This window comes from Triturus cristatus, chromosome 3_1, assembly GCF_964204655.1.
Source record: "Triturus cristatus chromosome 3_1, aTriCri1.1, whole genome shotgun sequence".
Classification (NCBI taxonomy): Eukaryota; Metazoa; Chordata; class Amphibia; order Caudata; family Salamandridae; genus Triturus; species Triturus cristatus.
The window spans coordinates 459,527,275-459,549,498 of record NC_140583.1 but is presented as its reverse complement, the minus strand read 5'-3'; the positions used below and the strand labels follow the sequence as shown (position 1 = coordinate 459,549,498).

The following is a 22,224-nucleotide window of genomic DNA, read 5'->3' as shown; positions in this document are numbered from 1 at the left end:
CCGCGACAGAAAAAAAGAACAGGAGCATGCTGGGATACCTAACCCACTCCCTCCCGCTGGGAGTACATAAGCGGTACCAGCCCAGCATGCAGCCTGTTCTTTTTTTCTGTCTTCCGACAGATTAGGACGTGCTGATCTTACCTGTGATTTCTTCGTTGGATGTCTCGTGGGGCTGCTGGGCTGTCCTCGACATCCTCTTCCGCGTCTCCTGGCCTGCTGGGCTTGCTGGGAGTCGCGTTGATTGGCGCCCGGCCCTTTGCGGCTGGGGCGCCGGATGTCCGGATTCCTTCCGGGTTACCGCGCGCGTCCTCCTACGGCTTGGCCTGGCTGGAAGACGCGCTGCTGTGGATGAGATGGGAGCCCAGGGGCTGCGCCGGGCGGTGCTCCTGGTCTCCCTTGGTGTGCTGCTCGCCGCCTTTCCTACCAGTGCCCCTGCTGTTCCTGAGGTTGGTGCAGGGACGATGCTTGATGGGGGTCAATGTCTGCTCGGTGGCTGCAGCTCTCTTCCTCGCCCGGCGCTGGTGTCTTGGAGGGCGCCTGGGCTGGGTCTTGGGGGCGGGCGCTTTTGGTGTGCTCTTCCTGCCCCTGTGGTGAGTACCGCATAGCGGTTCCGATTTCTTCCATGCTTGTTCCTCTGTCTCTGTGCTTTGCCTGCTGGGTCTGGCTGTGCACGGTGGGCTGCTTCGGCGGTCTTGGCTGGGGGTCTTGCTTGGCTGCTGCGGGGGTATTCTCGCCGTGCTTGCTGCCTGGCGATTTTTTACTCTGGGGCCTGGCGTCCTCTGATCTCACCGTTTGCTGGTTGATTCCTGTTGGGGTTTGTCCATGCTGGCTTCTGGCGCTCCCTGTTCCTGCTTGCTGGGTTGGGGGCGTTGCGTGGCTTTCTGCGCTGTGTCCCTGCCTTGCTTCCCGATGCTGCGGGGGGGGGGGTGCTTCCTCCTCCGGTTCTGGGTTCCCTGTCATCAGGAGCTATAGCTCAATGGTGAGTCTTGTGCCTACGGTTGTAAAGGGTCTCACTGGACAAGGGTTCGAGTCCCGCACACTCTGTCAGAGTGGCATAAGGTGGCAAAGTTTCGCACTCATCTTTAAAGCTCCTTGTTTCCGCTTGCTCGACGCTTGTTGCTGAATGGCGTCTGGGCGGAGGGGTTGGGGGACGGTCTCTGTTTTATGGGGTTGGCCTGTCCCCCTGGTGGGTGCCGTTTTTCTTTCTTCCATGTGCTGCGCTCTTCTGCTGTGCTGGCCTGCGGCCTTGGCTCCCTGTTTTCCACTGCTGGGGGTGTGCCGGGGCGGGCGGGTGCTGTGGCTGTCCCCCGTTCCCCTGTGCTCGCTTCTGCTCCCCTGGGCTATTTTCATTTTCTGGTGAGGTTCGTCCTGGTTCGTTCCTCTGTCCTGTGGGCTTCCTGCCTTCCTGCCCTGCGTGCTTCTGTTTCCCCCTGGTTGATGCTTGGTTGTCTGTTCGCACGGATTCTTCAGCCTGCTGCCTGTCCGCCCTGTTGGTTCCTGCTGTTCTTTTATGGCCAGCCCTGGTGCGTGCCTGTCTGGGTGCCTGCCTGCGGCTCAGGCTGCTGGGCGCTTCTTGCGTCCTTCCAGGGGTGTTGGTGTGGCCCGTGCTCGGGGTGCCTTGTTTTTTTCTGCCCCCCTGTGCCTGTCCGGTGCTCTGAGCTTCAACGTGTGGGGTTTCCTGGCCTGTGGCCTTCCCTCCCTGCTGGCGCCTGCTCCTGTCTTGGTGTTGCGGCTGGGCACGCCGGTGCCCTTGCGTCCGCTCGCTCCTGCCCTCCGGCGTATCTTCCTGCCTGGGTTGGTGGGCTCCTTCCCCGGCAGGTTCCCTGTGGGTGTACTTCGTGCTGGTTGTGGTCGGGGGGGGTGGGCCTGTGGCCCCCGGTGTTCCCCCGTCTGAGGATCCTCCACTTTGCGCTTGGCCTCTGCTTGTGTTTGGCTGGGTTGCTTCTTGCGTCCTGCATCTGGGTACTTGTTGCTTCCGGACTCCCTGTTTCTTGGGTTCTAGGGGGGGGGGGGGGAAGGGGCTGTTGTGCCTTCCCTCTGTTCCGGTGGGTCTTGGCCTTGGTTGGCTGTTGACTCCGGGGCTTTCCTGGTGGGCTTTCTGGCTGGTGTTGCTGCTTGCCTCTTCCCTCTTGCCTGGTGCTGTGTTGTGGTGCGCTGGGTTGACTGATGGGGTTTGGTTTCCTGTTGTGGTTTCCTTTCCCCTCGTGTCTCTTCTTTGTGGCTTGCGGTCGTTTGCCTCTCGCTGCCGCTCCTTTGCCTCATGTGGTGGCTGGGGGTTGTGGGTCTTCCTTGGCTTCTGCCTGGGTGGTTCCTTGTTTCTTGGGTGCACTGCTTCTGGGCCTCTCCCTGTTTATGGGTTCGGGTTGCCCTGTGCCCTTCTTTCATGCTTTGGGTGTCGCTCCCGATGTCCTCCTCGCCGTGCCTTATCTTGGGCTTGGCCAGTGGTTATGTTGGTGGGACTGCCGGTTGTGGTCTAGCCTCCCGTAGTGTGTGGGCCACGTTGCTACGTCCCCGCTCCTCTTTTCGGCCTTGTGCTGGTGGTTGGCTTTGCCTGGGTCCTGGGGCTCTGGTTTTCCCCTTGTGGGCCTTTTCCTTGGGCTTGGGGGTTTCTCGCTCCCGTACGGCCTGCTTTCGGCCTGTGGTGTCTCTGGCCGTTGCTCTTGCTGGCTCTGCGTGCTTTGTTCTTCCCTTTTTGGGTGTGTGCCCGCTCCCCCCGGGGGTTGTGCGCCTTTGGTTTCTCCGGGCTCCTCTCCTTTGGTTTGGGGGTGCCGGGGGTGTTCCGGGGTGCTGATGTGTTTCCTCCCTCCGGTCCTTGTTTTTGGGCCTTCCTTTGCGGGTTCCCTGCCTGGGTCCCTGCCTGGGTTCTTCCCTGGCCGCTCGTTCTCTGGTGCTTTGGGCCTCTTTTTGGCCTCTTGCTGGCCGGTGGTTCTGGCCCTGTTGGTCTGGGTGCCGGGTTGGTTCTGTGTTCTTTCCTGAGCTGCTCCTTTGCGCCTGGCTGGTGTGCTGTGACCTCTGTGTTGGTTGCCAGTTGTGGCTTGCCGGTCTCCCTCTCTGTTCCCCGGCTGCTTCTCCTCTCTTGGTGGCTTGGCTTGCTTTGGTGCCGGTCCCTGGTCCTTTCTTGTTTGGGGTTTTTGGGTTTGGGTCGGTTGACCCTTTGCCTCTCCTTTCGGGTTCTGCTGCTCCAATTTGGGGCCTCCGGGCTGGCTGGCTTGTCCGTTGTCCGGTTGGCTTCTTGGGTCTTCTGGGCTGCCTGCGTTGTTGGGCTGTTGGCCTCCTTGTTGGTCATTCCTGTTTCGCCCTTTTTGGGGTACGCCTTAGGAGGTTCCTTGGTGTCCTCCTGACCTATGGGTCGGCTCTTGGTTGGTGGGGGTTTCTCCTTTCCGGTTCTGGGGTTTATTTCCCCGATTCTGTGTTCGGCCCTTGGTTGTTCTCTCCTGGCTGTTCGCTGACCGTGTGTGGAGTCTGCTTTGGGTGGCGCTTGTTGCTCTCCCTGGCCTTGCTTAGGTGGGTTCCTGGGTTCGTGTCCCTGTGTCTCCTGCCTTTGGTTGCCTCGGTCCTGGCCTTTTGACTGGTTCCTGTGACCGGGTTTTTTTTCTCCCGACGTGGCGGCCTTGGCTGCGGCCTTCCGGTGTCTCTGCTGGGGTTGACGGCTTGTCTTCCTGCCTTTTGGCCTGGGCCTTCTGTCCTTTCCTCTTCGGTCTTTGAGGCTCTGCGGGTGTCTTCCCCTGATGTGTTGGGGTTGGTCCTGTGAATGGTCGCGCTCGGTGTTTCCGAGTTTGACGTGCCTCTTCGTTCTCCTCTTCATTCCCCTCGCCTCTTGGTGTGGTGTTTGTGGATTGGTCCGGCTGTGGGTCGCCTTCTTCTCTGTTCTGGGGGGTTCGCTCTCTGGCTTGCCCTACTATGTTCCTTCCTGGGTCTTTGGCGTGTCTCCCTGTGCGTCATGCTCTCGGGTGCTCTGCGTTGGGCCTGGTTGTGCTGTTTTGTCCCAATTGCTGCAGCTGCTTGGTGCTGCCTAGGGCTGTGGGCTTCTCCCTTGGTGGTTTTTCTCCCGGGTTGTTTGTCCTTCCTGGTTGGATTGCTCCTTTGGGGCGCTTCCGCTTCTCCGGGGTTCCCTTTCCCTGGTGGTTTGGGGTGGTGGTTTCTCTTTCTGCCCCTCTGGGGGTTTCCTTGGGTCTTGCTTCTGAGTGCGGGGCCTCCTTCGGGCTTTCCTGGGGGGTCTTGTGTTCGTTTGCGGTCCTTTCTTGCTAGTCCCCTGCTTTTTTTGGGGTCTGGGTTCTTTTCGGCTTGGTTGGAGGCATGGCTGGTTGTGTTCTCCTGCCTGCTTTTCTTGTGGGCTCCCTATTGCTTCTGTTGGGGTCCGTTTTTCTCGGTCTGGTGACCCTGGCTTTGGTGGGGTTCCGGTAGGCCGGGTTCTCTGCTTTGGTATTCTCCACTTTGTAAGGAATGGGACGAGGACGGAGGGACCTGGGGGTAATGTCCTATTACTTACCGGTAATCTTCATTACTCCTGGTCCCGTAGTCCTCGTCCCATTCCTTACTTCCCTCCCTCCCTCCCTGGCGGCCGGCCTTCCGGTTGTTGGCTTGGTATTTTCAGGCTGCATGCTGGGCTGGTACCGCTTATGTACTCCCAGCGGGAGGGAGTGGGTTAGGTATCCCAGCATGCTCCTGTTCTTTTTTTCTGTCGCGGAGATAGTAATCTCCACTTTGTAAGGAATGGGACGAGGACTACGGGACCAGGAGTAATGAAGATTACCGGTAAGTAATAGGACATTCCCACTGCATAAAAATCAAGGGTGCTGAAGTTGCGCCACATCTGTAGCGCTGCTTGTTAATCTCCTAATGGATCGGACGCGTCAGCTGTGAAATTAGGAATGCAGTTTGTCAACATTTGAAATGAGCAAGCTCAAGTGGTGTCACCGGAAACCGCTCGTGCGGACTCTGCGCCGCCTGAAAGGGGCCAGCAAGCCTCAGTCTCTCTTTTATGTTTACAGTTTTTGAGGAATGTAGGTTGTCACGTTTTAAAATGTTCTTTCCTACAGCCCCTATCAAACGTTCCTCTCCCACACCCCATCCCCACCATCAAGGAATGACTTACTTGATAAACCTGTAATTTTTGGGAACAGGAGTATAGGGTCCGTGAACCAACGTGCTGCTCCTCACATACCAGAAAGGAGTTTTTACAGATGATACATTTGTCAGAAATTAAACCCACAGCCTGCGAAAAAAAAAGTAAATGTGTTCCTTTGTTACCTCACCCAGGTCAGTAGACTCTTCCCATGCATGAAGGCTCGCTTAACCGGTACAACGCTGTGATACGGTCTGGCATGGTAAGAATAGGCATTTGTCATAGCTGACTTGAATAATACCCATGATAGAACGATGTACAAAGTCAAGTTAAGGGCCTATAAGAGACCCTTGCTTTCAGCGAAGGCCTGCGTTCTCTCAGAGAACTGTATGGATGCGCAAAGTCACCCATAGCAACGGTTTGCCACTGTTAAGTGTTTCATGCATCTGTATGCCTAGACAACCCAACACCCACCTTTCAAGAATTTAGCAACACATCTGCAAGTGATTTCGCCTGCAAGGCAAGCACAGTATAGCAGGGTATTAAACACGATCAGTTCCTGCCTCATTGCTGGTTCTACCTCATTTTAGAAACAGACCAGCTGAACTGCCTTCAGGGTCCAGACAGCCAGACAGTGGCCTTCTCTGCTGCTAGAATAAGCAGCCTCGGCAGTCGGATCCAGGCTCCTCCCAGTGCTGTAAACACAAGCTGGGGACTGGGGTCAGTGCGGACTGGTCAGCAGGTATGCGAGGCTCGACCCCTACCGCTCCCCCAGTTACGGAGCTCATTGATGAGAACGATGACCTTACAGGGCAAATGTTGACATGTATACTGAAATGCACTCGGATGCCTACGACTGGACTATTTAATATGCGACAATACCTGTATGGCGCCCTTACAGAGGTCACAGCACTGTTGTCAGCAGCAGCCCTCAAGGAGGCCATCCCAGGTGAGAGGAGGGAAGCCGGATTCCTCCTGTGCCCCAGGTTCAATGCGGTGCTCATTGATGACACGAGAGAATACCAGAGTTCAAAGGCAACGCTTCGAAACGGAGCCCTGGGGAAGGGATTACGAGAGAATTAAAGGGATCCCCTGCTGGTGCAGCTGTTAGAGAGGGTCGTCGTCCTTAAATATTCACCGAGCGCCGTAGAGGGGTCAGTGCTCCTGTTTGTAGGGTTTCTCGTGGGCACTGGTATTCTCTCACTATATTAATGACACAAGATTGCGCTTGCAATATGCGGCGCATCCAGCTCATGAGGTCCCATGTGGGATCAGGCAGGAGATGTGGCCTAGTGGCTGGAGTTGCTAACCTTGGAACATTGGGGAACCAGGTTAGAATCACAGCAGCGCTCAACCACCTGTGATTCTGAGCAAATCGTGTAATCTGTCTGTGCTCCAGAAGAGTGTACGGTCGGCTGGTTGCACTGCAGCGCTCCTGGCGCCCTTGAGCCAGGCTCACGCTGTTATGAGAGCAATGCCCAAGACTTGCCCTGGGATATGTTGCTGCGGCCTCTGCCAGGGCTATACCTTTAAAGTTGTGTCAGATGGAGGCGCGCCTGCGCATACACAAAGTCCCTCGAAATCCTCTGGATATTGTTTAATATGCTAGTCTGCTTTTGAGGACATGAATAATTACGGAAAAGATGACTGCCGGAGTGTCAGATGTGTTCTAGAAATAAATTGCCTTCACGATACTTCTGTGCCAGCAAGCTGACGAGGGGCAGGGCTGTGCAGGTCGGCCGATCTAATGATTTTTGGTTTTGTGTAATGTCACATTGCATCGGATTGAACGGGGCGCTGCCTGGCGGCATTGCCTGGGACTTCCGTAATGCAGTTACTATTTTTAACCGTGCGTGCTGTGCATACGGCATGCTGGAAACGGACTTCCAATGCGTGGCACTGACCACGCCAGAGTGCAGAGTACCGGAGGTCAGCGCGTGAATTCTGCCGAGAGGCGATTCTCGCCGGGCAGGCCAGGGGCTTGAACGCACACCTGATGTCTTTATTCTTATATACCCAGTGCTTTAAATGGGAAAAAATAAGTGCAGGTACACATTAAAATGAGCTAGAGGTGTAGTGAGTGGGCGGGGCTAGGGGTGGGGCTAAGGGCAAGACAAAATGATACTTAACGACTCCTATAATAGTTGCAGCACACAACGAAACACATAATTGTGTGTATATAAACAAAGCAGGTTAACTCATTACACAAAATGAAAGAGAAATGCGATAATATGTTAACATTTCCTTTTTTTGCAATAGTTGCACCTTCTTAATGCCATACTGTTAAATGCTGTTGTTTGGCACAATACTATATATTTTTGGGCATGAGAGTAGGAAGAAACTGAAAATACCCGCACTTCGAACCAAAGCTCTTATGGCACCAAGCAAATCAAGCAAATCATCATGACCCTCCCCAGAAGATATCTCTTGTCTCTTCCGTTGATCTATCCATTCATCCTTTCATCCTACCATTTACCTGCTGATGTCCACCATTTACTCTTTACATTCTGTTGTCTATTCAGTTTTTTATCCATCATTCAGTTTTTCACCATTCCGTCTGTCCAACCTTCATATCCAAATCTATCCATCCATCTTTAGACCTATCCATTCATCATTTCACTCATACATCTCTTTAGCCACTCTTTCGCTCATCCATCAATCCTTTATCTCATCTATCCATCAACCCTTTCACTCCTTTATACCATCCACCCTTTCACTCCATCCACCCTTTCACTCATCCATCATCCATCATCCACCCCCCCCCCTCCCTTTCATTCATCCATCCAATCACACGTTCACACTAGCAGGTAAAATGAATCTCGACCCTGCTCTGTCAAGCACAGCGTGATGGTGAGCACCGAACATTATTCAAATGAGCCCTGCTGAATAGCTCAGCTGGGGCTCAGATCGGGACTGGAGACGGAAGCGGCGCCTTTGCTTCCAGAGACAAGTTCCACTCCTGCTCACCAGCACTCAAAGCCACTAAACCTACCTTGTCATGAGTACCGGTACTCTCCAAGGCAGCAGAGAAGTGCCGGTACTCACAGTGATAAATTTAAGAAGTGTCGGTACTCAGTACCGGTGAGTACCGGCCCATTTAAAGCACTGTATATACCCATCTCGTCCGATTGGGAGGGACTTGATGCCCGGAGTTATCAAGGAGATGCAGTTTTCTGGACTTTTTTCTAGAGGAGTTTTGCTTTCATAGTGGATCGTTTAGTCTGCACCACCACAGACTGTGCGGAAACTCATGGGCACGAAGAAAGCTCAAATCTTGAGTAACATGACTGACTATGACGTATTAAAGATGGCATTATCGTCAGACCTTCTGCATGCAACGCGAGTGTACAAGAGAATAAACAGACAATCGTCTTATTTAATAGAAGTGCACGTAAAATTGTCTCATTTATTAGAAGTACACGTACAAATCGTCTTATTTAATAGAAGCGCGCGTACAATTGTCTCTTTTGATGGAAGGACACGTACAATTGTCCAGTTTTTTTCTTCAATGTTGAGAATAAAAGGAGCGTGTGAGTGGGAAGAAATAATATTCATTCCCCGCCGAGGTGGACAACCCTGAAAATGCATTGGGAAAGCGGAGCCTAAGTGGGGTCTGACTCGGCCCCAAGAGCCAAAACCTCGCTGAGCCATGACGAATCCGCAAAAAAATGATATAGCAAAGATCGTGTAAAATATGGTTAAGATTCGTTCATTTTAAAAATGGATTATTTCTTGAATTTGTGTTTCACTTGATCAACTCATAGGACCGCATTGGCTTCTTTCAAGTCAAAGTTTTAAAGCATGAACGCTTCCCCCAACTCCGGTGCCCGACGGCACTGGTGTAAATGAACCAATGCATGCCAGCTTGCCCTGTGCCAATCTCGTTTTATGAATAACAAAACTGTCCCATAAACCTACTTACATAATGGGGGTTATCTACACCACAGACCCTAACCAGAGTTTATCCAAGGTTGCATGTTTGCATCATATCTCAAATCCGTCTCAGTTAAGTAAATGGATTTGCTAAGATCTCACAAATTGAAGGTCAAGCGAGGAAGCTGGGGTTTGAACCCAGGTTTCCTGGTTACACATTGCAGAGATATAATACTATATTAATATCTCCTCTCTCCTGTTTACCACTAAAGGACAATGCTTTGTGTTTAATTATTTCATGACCTAAATAGGTACATCGTATTCAATAAATTCATGCTAATTCTGTCTGATAGGATATGTCAATGTCTTTCTTGTGGTGGGGGAGCAACCAACGTTGTGCGAGTGGAATCAGATTGCTACTATAATCTAAAAAATGACTACCTTCCCCTCACTTAACAAATGGTAATGAGGGATAGGGCCTGGAATAGGGTCAGCACCTCAGTGACTGCAATTATAAGGACAAGCAAAACGGAGGTCTGACTTCTGTAGGTTGTCAGTGAGATACATGGTAATTGCTGCTAAGCCTACCAGCACACAAACACGCACTCACAGATACACACGCTCGGTCTACCCACATACCTACCTTTGGGAAATCCTATGCTACGCTTTTGTGCATATTCTGGGTTTTGTCTCTTAAAACTGCTGTAGTGAGTGAATATGGTAGTGCCAGAGTTGTGGGGCTGGGCGATATTTTAGCTCATGGGTACCTATATTATAATGGCCGAGCCACAGCCAAACATTCAGCCTGAGTCGGGTGGGAGTATTGCTTTGTTGGTCATTTTTTAATTCCTTAGGTAAGATACACATCTCCCTGTGGCGTTAATCGAGGATGCTACACATTGTATCACTGTATCGGCCTTATTGGAACAACCCAGATCCCAGCTAATGTTCAAATTAATGTATCAATTCCTACTTCCAGCCCAGAGGTAAGTTTGCTTTTGTATTGGTCTGTTTGAGGTATAGCTGGGATGTGTCATGGATGCTTTCTTTTCATTTGGGGCAGTATGGGGGTCTGGGTTTGTGAATCCCTTCTGGTGAGAGGTAAACCTAAGCTTAGGCTTCTTGGTGATTTCTCAGCCTCCCATTCAATGCCATTGTCTAAGGGACCTTCCCTTCGGTACTTAGTGAACGACAGAAGATTGATCGAATGATTGAAGGAGCGAATGGAGGTGAGATCACCACTGTAGACAGCAGGGTACCAAATACCTGATGCGGTGGTGGATTTGTGACCCTAAATAGTCTCATTAGGAACCCACTGGGGACACTTGTTTTCTCATCTTTCGGTGAGGTGCATCAACGCTAAATAACCCCGAGAGTAAGCTGGTGTTTAACTTTGGGTGTGAAAGATTTGGGCACAAGAGTACTGTGCTTAGAAATGACTGAACATACGAATAATGTCCTTTCTATCCATTCTGTAATTAAATTAATCCAAAGATGATGGGTGTTGCCCGTGGTAACAGTTGGCAGTGTAGGTAATTCCCTGAACTCATGAAACAGTACACAACAATGGGAAACCTTTTTTTTTCTTTATATTGCCACTGATGCTGAAGAGGACATTCTGAAAGCATCGTAACTGTAAGTGAATCCAAGGGCCATTTGAGGAGTGATTGAATGTGATGTAAGGTGCTTGCTCACCCATATTTGTACATAGGCAAGTCACTCGGAGCAACATGCGCTCTTAGTGCATTTCAGTGGCTGTCTTTGGAGTCAGAGCATGGCAATGTGAGTAGAACCTATACCATAGATAATGGATCATGAGAAACTAGCCTAAGTCAACAGACAGTGGGTTCACCAAATTGGTGAGCCTCAACAATTTAGAAAATAAAAATATGCGGTCGAGCCTGAATCTTACAGGTCACACTGACGGAGGGATGCTGAGAACAGGTCCTACAGGCCCGTCCACCCAGACAGACCATGGGGCATATTAGTGCTACCATATAAATACTACGTGTTCATCAATAACCGTATGTATATAACCAATTGCGCTCAATAGGCGCACGTTATTAGTCTAATTTTTCACCTTAATTTAGGTTTCTGCACTGAGTGGTACACGTGGGGCTGGATCCTATGCTGTCCTGAAGAAGAGGTTAGGGGATACCTCGAAACATGTTGACAAAATAATAGGCAACATAACCACACAACAGTTATATTTTTCCTGTTATTAACCCCTTTTTATCTTACCAGCTAGGAGTAGGAATACATTGTTAACTCACCAGTTAGGTATTACAAACAATACTCCCCCCAACACTGCACAACACATAGTTTCACACAAAAAAAGTGCTCCTACGTAAATCTCGCAAGTCGTAGCACGCCCCAAGCAGTAGATGCTTGGTATGGTCCCAATGATGAAGCATGTCACCTAGGGGCAACCCTGGGTGAGTGAGGGGACTCTAGAAAAACATTTTTCTTTTCTAAATTGTTGAGGCTGATCAATTTGGTGAACCCACTGTCTGTTGACTTAGGCTAGTCTCTCATGATCCATTATCTATGGATCAATTGAGTGTACTTTAATGATATAGGAGGACGAACTTAGCCTGAACCTCCTTCTCCCTCTTATTCTGACAAATAGAACCTATACCAGCCAATATGCTTCAGGTTTCCCCATGGATTTCTTTCAAGGATTTCTATTGTGGTGTAAATTAGTTTCTTATTTGTTTTCACCTGTTAGAGTTATCCCATTTGATTATTGGACAAATATCCATGAAATGGTTACGCAAAATGTGCATAGTGCCAATAGCCCACTGCACACCTGCTGCTATGGTTGAATGGATGAATGTACTGAAAGAGTACAGACTGAGCCAAAAATGGGCAAGAATGGAAAAGCAACATTGCAATATGTACACACCTTGCCCATTCTGTACATCTGAGATCAAGGGTAAGTAATAGGGTGGGTTCACATTGAAAAACCACAGATCAAGTGGAAGCCTTATTGCAACAGGTATTTATACCTACCCATCCACCAACCACACCCTAGAAGTGACGTCACCCAACCCAAGGGGTTGGTGGTGAGCTCAACTTCTCCCAGTGCATTACTGAACTCTCCCTGCGGTAGGGGTCTTGGGACAGGGGTGTGTGATACTGCAGTGGAATACAACATTAAGCCTCTGCCCGCCACAATTTCATGCTGGCAGCCTTAAATGGGCCTGGTCCCTTTGAAAGATGGGTGACTGAGTCTTTTCAGATTTGGCTAACCATTGATGACCCTTTTTCTGTGGTCCAGCGACTGATACTGATTACTCCTTTTTTGTCATCCAAGGGTGTCTATCTGATCCACATTGACATGTCTCATCTTGGCATGGTGCATCTAATGAGGTCTTCTGAGATTTCTTTTCTTCTTTTTTATAAGTGGTTGAGGTATGGGTTGCAATAGTTTGTGTGAGCTCCTGGTCTTTGTGAGCCACTGAGTACCGACTCTCTTGAAAAGATAACTGGGTACTGTTCCTCCTCTTTCATGCTGAAGAGACGAGCAGTGTTCTTGTATTTTCTCCTCTTCAGGCGTTTGCATTTACCAAGATTGTCTACCGCAGTTTTCATTTCTTCTATTACAATGTGTTCTGTGCAAGTCTTTGTCGTTTTCCATCACTTTAGTCTGTGGGGGAGAGAATAGAAAGTGCAACTGCCATGGAACATGGCTAAGCTGCAAATTGCTCTCAGACATACTTGGCTCTACTGTTTTCTGTGCCCATCTGTATGAGTCACAGAATCTGACCCACACCATCGCGGTCAGCCTGAACTTTTGAGTTTGTCCCAGTCTTGGTCGACCAGAAATCTTAAACTGTGCTTTCTGTTCTAGGAGCTCTGTTACCTAAAAAGTTGAAATTCAATATCTGAAGTTCTACTTATTGTATTTTTGTTGGTTGCGTCTTGTTTTATTTATTAAAATAAGGGCTATTTTTCTATACTTGGTTTGGGATATTTTTGTGTGGTGTTTTCACTGTTTTACTGTTTGAAGTGTTGCACACATACTTTACACATTGCTTCCCACCTAAGCCTGACTTCTCTGTGTCAAGTTACCAGAAGATGAGCACAGGTTACTTTGGGGTTTGCTTGTATCTTATCCAGACTAGGATTGTGGTTGCGGCATGACCAGGGCTCACACCCCAGTCAACCAACAACCCAATTTCCAACACACCCATTAGGTGAATCGTAGAACTTTCACCATGTTTGGATGTTATTTATCTTGGAATTTCTGGATTCTTCATATATGCCTCCTTGGGGAAAACTATTATGTCTGCAATAGCCAGTAGTTGCCAAGAATGCCCACAAATGCCACTGCAGGACCAAAATTATGCAAGATGTCAGCAGCCAATTCCATAGTTTATACATATTAAGTATTTCAACTAGGTAGAAAAATTGGAGGCAGAGCCTCATCCCTTTCTTTGGATACTTAACTTGGTGGCTGCTTTGCTGTTTTGTGTTTTTCCAGCAAGTACTTGTATTATGGTAAAGGTGGTCTAGTATGTGTAACTCACTAAGCAGAAATCACAATTTTGCAGTTTTAAAACAGTCCAATGTCCTAGTCTGAAGCCAGAATGAATTGAATTAATTCCCCTGTAACAGAGTGCCCTAATTGGCTTTTGGGGAGACACACTGTTTGGCTGGAATGTCCCATGCATGGTGAACATGAGTGCACCCCTACTCTGAGTGCTCAACTGAATGTGACTTGTGTGGCCCAACTTTACTTTCAGCCCTAGCACCTTGCTAATCTGACAGAAATGCAGCACCCCAAGCCTGTCCCTGACAATGCAATGTACTGAACCTGGAGTACCACACCAGGCGTGCCTTTAGACGACAGTGGAGTACTGTCCCTGTCACTAGTGCATCATGTAAAGTGGTTGTGACTGCTTACTATGTATTGATTATATGACAAATTGTTTTTCATTTGCAACAGTTTGGTTTCCTGACCCCTCTTGTGCAAAGTTTCTCTGTTATGAGAAGACATTTCACTGACATCGTGAGCACATTTCTATTGTGCTTTTGTGTACAGCGAGCAAGTGATGCATGTGTGGTACCAGGACCATCTGTGTACAAGTCTGAATACTGAATCCAGTGAGATCAATTATGGATATCTCTGCTTTAGCTGGCAACATTTTGGAGGATGAGGACAGTTTCCCCTAGCTAAGACCTTTTTCGGACACTAGGAAGGCTAATCTGCCATTCCAACTTCACTCCTAGAATGTTTGGGAAAAATCCAACTTTACTAATCAGACTCCAGTTCTTGCATATTTTGAGGAAAGTAAAAAAAAAAAAAGAAAAAATCCCCAAGTATTTTTAAAGAGGGTTGGAAGTAGCAATTTCACATTGAGGAAAGTCCTGCCCTTGGGGTACAGTTAAAGGCAAAACAAACCTAGCAGTTCCAGTTTTCCAAGAGAGTGGACGTGTTTTGCCTGCCTTCCTGTGGCTAGAGGTTGGAGATCCAGTCACTGAAGTGAGGGGATGGAACCTGAGCTAATTTTAGAAATTCCCTGAAACTTTTGGTACTAAGGAACTGTTGACTAGTTACTCCTGAGCCCTGCTGTTTGGTGGACCGTAGGGGTGAAGGTTGGCACTGCAGTTTGTTCAAGCTGAGGAAATGTTTTGGCTAGACCAGCCCTTTTGTATATTCCTGATTACTGCTTCAGCCAGGTTGATGATCCCCCAGATGCAGAGATCTCACACTTCATTATACTCCTGTTTTGGCTACTTTTTCATAGACCTATCCCTAGTGCTCCCTGTTGTGACAACCATCAGTTAACACAAGGGCTGGGTTTGGAGAGCAACCTTAGAAAGACACTTGAAAGGGAGCCACCCTAAACTAGGTCTGAAGTTTGATATTATGGATCCCCGTCCTTATCAGAAAAATGTTTCTAAAAGTAGAATTGAAACCAAATTGAAGAAGCTATGATGTACGGACGGCCTTGCTGTAATGATCCGTCAATGCTGGTGCAGAGGAATGGTTTCCATGAGGATGGAAGACCTGGGCATGCCCATCACAGTACCCAATCTGCAAGACCATGACTTGGCTACCATTCACCTGACCAAAGGATTGAGACTCTCTTTGAGAAAATGGAGTGTGAGGACGTTCTGCACAGAGTAAACCTCTTTTAGGAGCCATCTATCTGAGTAACGAACCAAACCCTTGTGGGGGGAGTGGGTAACTGTGACCTAATCAGTACCTGTGCCTAATTAATGCTTTTGCCACAGAATCTGGGCAGAGGCTACGATGGTTACTCAGATGGGAAGAGAATGCTGAGGCAGATGGGTGCGGTGCTTACTGAGATTGCAGCCACGAGCATGGTATTGACTATGTTTGCTAGCAGTGGAGCAGCAAGGAATAACCATATATTTGCTAATCCTAACTGATTTGAGTAGTAATTTGTTCAACTGTGTCATTAAAGAAATTATTTGTACAAAAAGACAAGGACTAGACGTTAAGACATGGGGTCTGTTGGATGACTACATTTTGAGCTCCTCTCTGTGCTCACACACTTCCTTGAAGGTCAAGTGTGTAAAGGGTCGTACTTGGCCCCCTTTACAGAACCATAGTAGGTGAGATCCAGGGTCCGATTGGTAAGGCGGGCACTCGGGCAATAGCCGAGGAGCCGATTTCCAAGTTCCAGCTGCGGGTTGCTTTTTTGGGCAGCTTGGGGGCCGATTTGGGTGGTGTCTGTGTTTGGCCCAGTGGGTGCCTGAGTGGCCTTTCTGGGGGCAGATGAGCATCCATTACCTCACTTTATCAACGGGCAAAGGTGTCGCTCCGTTTCTGTAGCTGGGCCGGCCCCTTAATGTATGCATATTGAGCGGGGTCTGGAGGCCTGAGCAGAAGTGGCCTCACTTGTTTTCAGGTGTATTTCACCAGTGTAAACTAATCCGTGCATTTTTTTTATCTAATTAAAGTTGAGAAAACATGCTTCTGGCAGAGACCCCCCCCCCCCCCACCACCCCTTCTTTTTATAAAACTTCGCTGAAGCAGCTTTTTGCGGAAAGGCGATATGCAAATGTGTTGTTTTTTTTTAGCGTGCCCGTGATGATTTTTTTTGTTCCAATCCAACCCTGGTGAGAACCCCAGGACAGCAGTGGAAATTGCCTCCACTAGTATGGTTGCGGCCAGTCTACTCTCTGCCCATCTGTAAAACGGGGTCTAAAACAAATTCCGATTTACTGACAGTGGAGCAGGTTGTCTGCTTATATTGTTGGACTTTTGGCATCATTTTATACTGTTGATCACTTCATACTTTTAAACAGACTTTCCTTTATTGCTCAGGCTGAAAACCCTGCTTTTTAATTACTCACAGCACACACCCGCACTAGCAGGATACATCAAGAAATTGCTAGTACCATTCACTGATTGTAATATATCTTACTTAAGATAAATGCAAACCTTCCCCTGCTCCAATCAGAATTCTCACATGCAACTTTTCTATCTCAAAATAAATATCACTATTCTTATCTTATGCTTTTGCAATATTGTCACTTGAGTACGAAATACCTTGGAAAAGACGAGGCATTTGGCAAAACGGGAACCGATTGTTTAATTAAACATAGCAGCTGGGAGAACAGTTACAGGCACAGGGTCTGAGGACTGTCTCTAGGTACATTCAGTTGCCCTCCGTCTTAAAGATTGTTTTAATCCGGTTATAAAGTTATAAAGTTTTCCGGCAAACTATATAATGTGAGATGTTAGTTGCTGCCTTAGAGTCATAAATTAATTGTCAAATGGTTACTACAGGTGGGCCTCAACCTTGCGAGGACACATAGTGGCCAGTTGGTAACATGTCCACCATAGTGAGCGTGTGATCACTACATGTGCTGTGTTCTGATTGGCTAAATGTTCCTAACTCATGTGGTATCTGGCCTCATGGTGTTTTAGGAGTGTGTGTACCCCCTCCGACCATGTGTGCTTATTGGGATTATACACCCTTGACCATTGTATGTTGCTGTGCCTATCTGTGGGATTGATCTAGGGTTTCCTGTACCAGCGGTTATCTGGTAGGGTCGTGCCATTCCAGCTGTGACCTATATATCAGTAACCCCAGGCATGGGTCTCAGAGCTTACCTGACTATGTATTTGCGAGTCGAGGTTGATGTGGACTTCACAACGGGTGATTTAGTTAATAGGGATGTGATTTTGTTTTCATAAATGAATTTATCCTTTTCCATATTCACACTATCTCTGGATATATTTCATTTACTCCCTAGAACTGCTTTAAACAAAGTTTATAAAGTTTAAGCATAGGACAGTGGTGTAGTCTACAGCTAGCATATTCATAGACTTCATTTCAGCTGTCCCTCATTGCAGGTCTGTAGACCATCCACAGTTATTGGAGGATTCCAGTACAATGATTACAATTTCTAATAAATATAATCTTTTTCCCCAGTCTTCAAATAATTCTGCTTTCAAAGGCTGCCTCATTGACCAAGAGGTAAAGTTAATTAATTTATAATGCCATCTAATCACCCCTGCTAAAGCTATAAAACTAAACCAGATTCCAAGCACAAACTGGATTGGAGCTACCACCTAAGGTTGCTCAGACATATTTTTGCCTCGGCTTTATTCAAGAGTGACCATTGCGCACGAGTATTCATGTGTTCTCTACTGTAGCAGTGTGAATGGATTTTGGGCCTGCTTCAAAAACTGCCTGCTAGGAAGCACCCGTGCAGTTCTATCAAAATTAAATGTGAATTTTAATTGGTTTAATGTAAAATGCAAGCCTATAGCCTCCATAAACGTGCACTAACATCTTGAGATGTCTGCGCTCAAGAGATTTATAGAATGTTTCCCTACTGCATTGTGCAAGCCTTACCACCTTCCTGCTTTACATGACGCTTGCTATTTAAATTGTGGGAAACTTCCTAAATAAGCACACTTTGTTTTTCACACTTTACGTTCTTTCCTGATTCAACAATCCATTGAAAGGAAAATTGTTCCTTCTGCCCCATAATGCAGTCTGTCCTGCCTTTTTGTGTAACTGAAATTGCAGTAATTTCTTTTTATCTCGATCTATAACTTGACAAAATTCTGAAATTATATTCCTCAGTAGTATGATGTAAATCACACCCAGCTTAATTCAATATTTTGTGCAAAAATTCCAGTACCTGCGCTGATTCCTAAATTCTTTTCTTTTTAAGTTCCGAAATAAGTTTATTAAGGGAAATGCAAATCTCAATACAAAAAACAAAATGACAATACATAGTCACATGAATCAATTTTTGAATACAAAGAGAAAGTAGTTGCATATATAATTAAAGTTGGTCTGTCTAAAAGAAAAGGATTAATGAAAATATATAAATACATCGGTAAAAAAAAACGAAAAAAAAACGTGGAGATTTCAATTCACAGAATACAGAAACTTATGATGCAAAATGAAAATGATCTTGCATATAAAAAACACAATGAAAAGAAAGTTGTGGAGGTTTGGATACTTCTTGTTGTACAGGAGGTAAAAAAGAGGAACGTTTAGCACTATCTTCAATGAACGATGTAATAGGTAACCACAAATACAGACGTTTCGTTGCCATGGTGATAGGGTATACAAGAGCTGTATCTAATCTATGATTATAACAAATAGCATACCGCCAAGCTTGGTAGGATAATTTGGCAAGGTCTTTCCAATTTTTAGTAATCTACTGAAAGGCAACCACCAGTAATAGGTCTATTATTTGTGTGTTAGAAGTGCGCTCTGACCACACCAGAGATAAACTTCCCAAAAATACGTTAGAAACCGAGAAAGGATATTTGGAATGAACAATTAAATTGATTTGGGACCACACCTTTTCCCAAAAACAGTGGGCATGTAAAAAGTAAATGACGTAGATCCGCATGTGGGGAGGAGCATGACCAACAGTCATCCAGGATAGGAGCAGGTCTTTTATGTAGAGCAACTGGAGATAATAAAAGCCTATTACATATAAAAAAAAGAGTGTCTGTGTAGGATTGGCAGCTCTTGAAGATTTTCTAATCTTACTCCATATCTTATTCCATGTGTTAATGGACCAATTAACAGCCACATCTTGTTCCCAGGAGAGTTCCGTCTTAGTTTTTTCTTGTGTAGTACATTAAAATTGTAAATAATTGTAAATAACAGAAGCCTTGGAATTGACTTGTAATAGGGAGTGTAATTTATCAATTGAAGGGGTAACCAGATCAGTGGAGGGGTTTGAAGGTATGCATATATAAACAGCTTGTTTTAAGAGTGTATATTTAGATTGGAAGGGCGTTGGTAAGGCAAAGTCTTTTAACCTGCACAAAAGACATAATCTAATCCTGTATATATAATTGATATATCCAAATTAGAACTTTTTTCCTCCAGGATTTCCAATAGAAAGGCTTGTCTCGTATCAATATCGTATTGTTATGCCATATCGTGGAATTGGAGAAAGAGGTCCAATTTATAGAATCTGCTGAGAATGTGGGTTTCAGAATTTAGAATGTGTATTTAATTATGGGGGTTGAAAGGTGTTGTGGTTTGCGAGAGAACAAGAGATATTCTTGAAAGGAAAAAGGGGAAAGAAAAGAAAGTTCAAGTTTGGCCCATAGAAGTGAGATTAAGGAAAGTATTTTAGGTCCAAAGCCAAACCATTTAAGAGCCTGATAGAGTGGAGTGGGCATACCTTTTTTCAAATGCTTTTTCTGCGTCCAATGTAATGGCTGCCAAGGGATGCGAAATATGAGAGGAATTAGATAAAATATCACAAAAAAACGGGTATTGACTGTGATAAAACGACCATTAACAAATCCTGACTATTCAATTCGCAACAAATCAGGCAAATGGGAATCCAATCGTAATGCCAGAGATTTCGAAAACATTTTGTAATCAATATTAATTAAAGATATGGGCCGAAAATATTTACAGTATAGCAAGTCTTTACCCTCCTTTGGGATAAGACAAATGAGAGCTTCTGAGTAAGAGCCGGAGAATTTACTTGAGGTCAAAAAAGAGTTTAATAAAATATGCAGTTTGGGAATTAATAGGGAGGCAAAATGTGTGAAAAATTCAACAGTAAAGCCGTCCGGGCCTGGAGCTTTATCTTTTTTAAGAGCTAGTAGTGCGGTATGGAGTTCCTTTTGCGATAGGTCGGATTGTAAAATAGAGTGGTCAAATTGGGTAAAAGATGGTTGTTGAGTATCAGACAAAAACTGAGAGAGATGCTGCTCTGTGGGAAGGGCTTCTGATGGGTATAGTGTTTTGTAAAAGTGAACAAATTCATTTAAGATTTTGTCGTCTTTATATTTCAATGACTGCTGTTCATCCATGATAGATTCTATATTGAGTTTATGTTTGACTTTCAAATAATTAGCTAGTACTTTACCGGCTTTATTTTGCCCACCATAAAACTTCGCACTGGATTTTAATAGATAAGTGGAAGCATTATTTGTTGACTCCTTATTAAATTGAAATTTAACGTTAATACGTTTTGACAAACAATCTTTTGATCTTGAGGAATAAAAAGAATGCTCCAGTCTCTTTATCATGTCTACGAGAGATGCAGGAAGTGCTTGCTACTTTTTACACTTTTTGGATACCTAACCAATAATATCTCTAGCTGCTACGTTGAAAGCGTCCCATATCACATGAAAGGGTAAGTCATCAGTATTGTTGAAACGCCATTTACGAAGAGTGCAGGGTTTCTCTAAAATATTTAACCGCATGTTAATAGGAGCATAATCAGAAATTAGAATGGATCCAATCTCTGCTGCCATTAATGATTGTGATATATTATGTCAGGTGAAAAAGTATTTCACAATATTTAAAGACATGAGGTAAATGGGAGTGTAATTATGAAACAACAATCCATAAAAGAAAACAAATAATAAGAAATATGCCAAGGAACAGACGAACTATCTGCAACATAGAACAATTTTGAGGTAAAGAAGTAAGGACATGAATGAACAAATGGGTTCACATGTGACAAATGCAATGTAAGGTAAAAAAGAACATTATACGTGAGATTGAAAAAAGAATGATGAGATAAGAATAAGTCAAAGAAATATTAGTGGAAGAATAGAACAAGAGAAAGCAGCAAGAGTGAGTAGAAAGATAGTGTGCAAAGTTAGAAGCAAAAGACATAGAGAAGATGGAAAAGAAAGAAGTTGCTGTTATAAATAGTAAACCGAGAAAAAGGAAAAAAACTGTACCTGGAGTGAATCTAAAACATAAAAAAGGTGGGGGGGAGGAGGCCACATGGAAACGATGACACGTCCGGACTCCACTAGCTGAGACGGGGGAGACTTCAGGAAGAGCGACCACAAGACAAAAGGGTTGGACAATAAGGAAAGGAACCTGTAAGGAGATAAAAAGTTGGTTAGAGCAATTACAAACATTGTAAAAATACGTGCAGTTGGTTTAACTTTATAAATATGAACCTACAAAATCAAACATTAAGTTACAATGAGTAAAATAAATCAGTGTCTAAACTGCTAAATCTATGAACTCCACAAAAAACTCAACAGGATATATATATATTTATTTATTTATTTATTACTTTATTTCGGCCAATTTGGCCATAAAAGTCACATACATACATAGAAAATCAAGCTGTAAACATGGCAGCAATTTAAGAAAATGGTACATGGAGAAAGAATAGCTTTTACAATTCATTTCATTTCAATTTTAAAAATATATAAAAATATTAAAAATGTAAGAGTTATGTAAACATATACACCTTTCCAACTCAGAGTACCTGTCCTTGTTTCTTACGGGTTATGTAGGCAGAGTATAGGAATTTACTTATGCTAAATACAATGTACTGGGTTGAGTTACTTTTCATGATCCTAAAAGCTATTGCGCAGGACCTAGTTCCCAAGAGGTTGCACATTGGTTTTAGCCATTTCTTTCTAGCATTCATGTAGGCGCTACAAACAAAAAACATGTGAACCTCATTCTCAGAACAGACATTGGAACACATAGGGCAACACCCCGTTTTAACATTCAATTCTCCCAGTCTTTTTTGTGCCCATCTTTCGGTGTTGTAATTAAGCATAAGTATCCCGTATCTGAACTTTAAGTAAAGGGTTTTTGCAATGGGTGGCTCTATCTCGTCCAGGAATGGTTCAAAACGGAACTCATCCTTAAATGACAGAAAGACCTGGACTGCGGAGCCAACACTACTTCCATCCACTAAATTTCCGCTCATGCGGTCGCCAGTAGGTAGTTATAGTTAGGACCACGTTTCCATAGGAAATCCGCAACATTCTATTTTAAATAACTTTGGCGCCGGTCGACGAATCCTCGCGAATTTTTCAAAAT

General features: G+C 45.7%; 1 protein-coding gene across 1 annotated transcript in view; it reads left to right on the top strand.

The window, feature by feature from the left end:
* Positions 1-22,224, top strand: part of HOMER2 (homer scaffold protein 2) — a 511,148-nt gene that overhangs the window by 35,494 nt on the left and 453,430 nt on the right. The gene's annotated exons all lie outside the window — the stretch shown is intronic.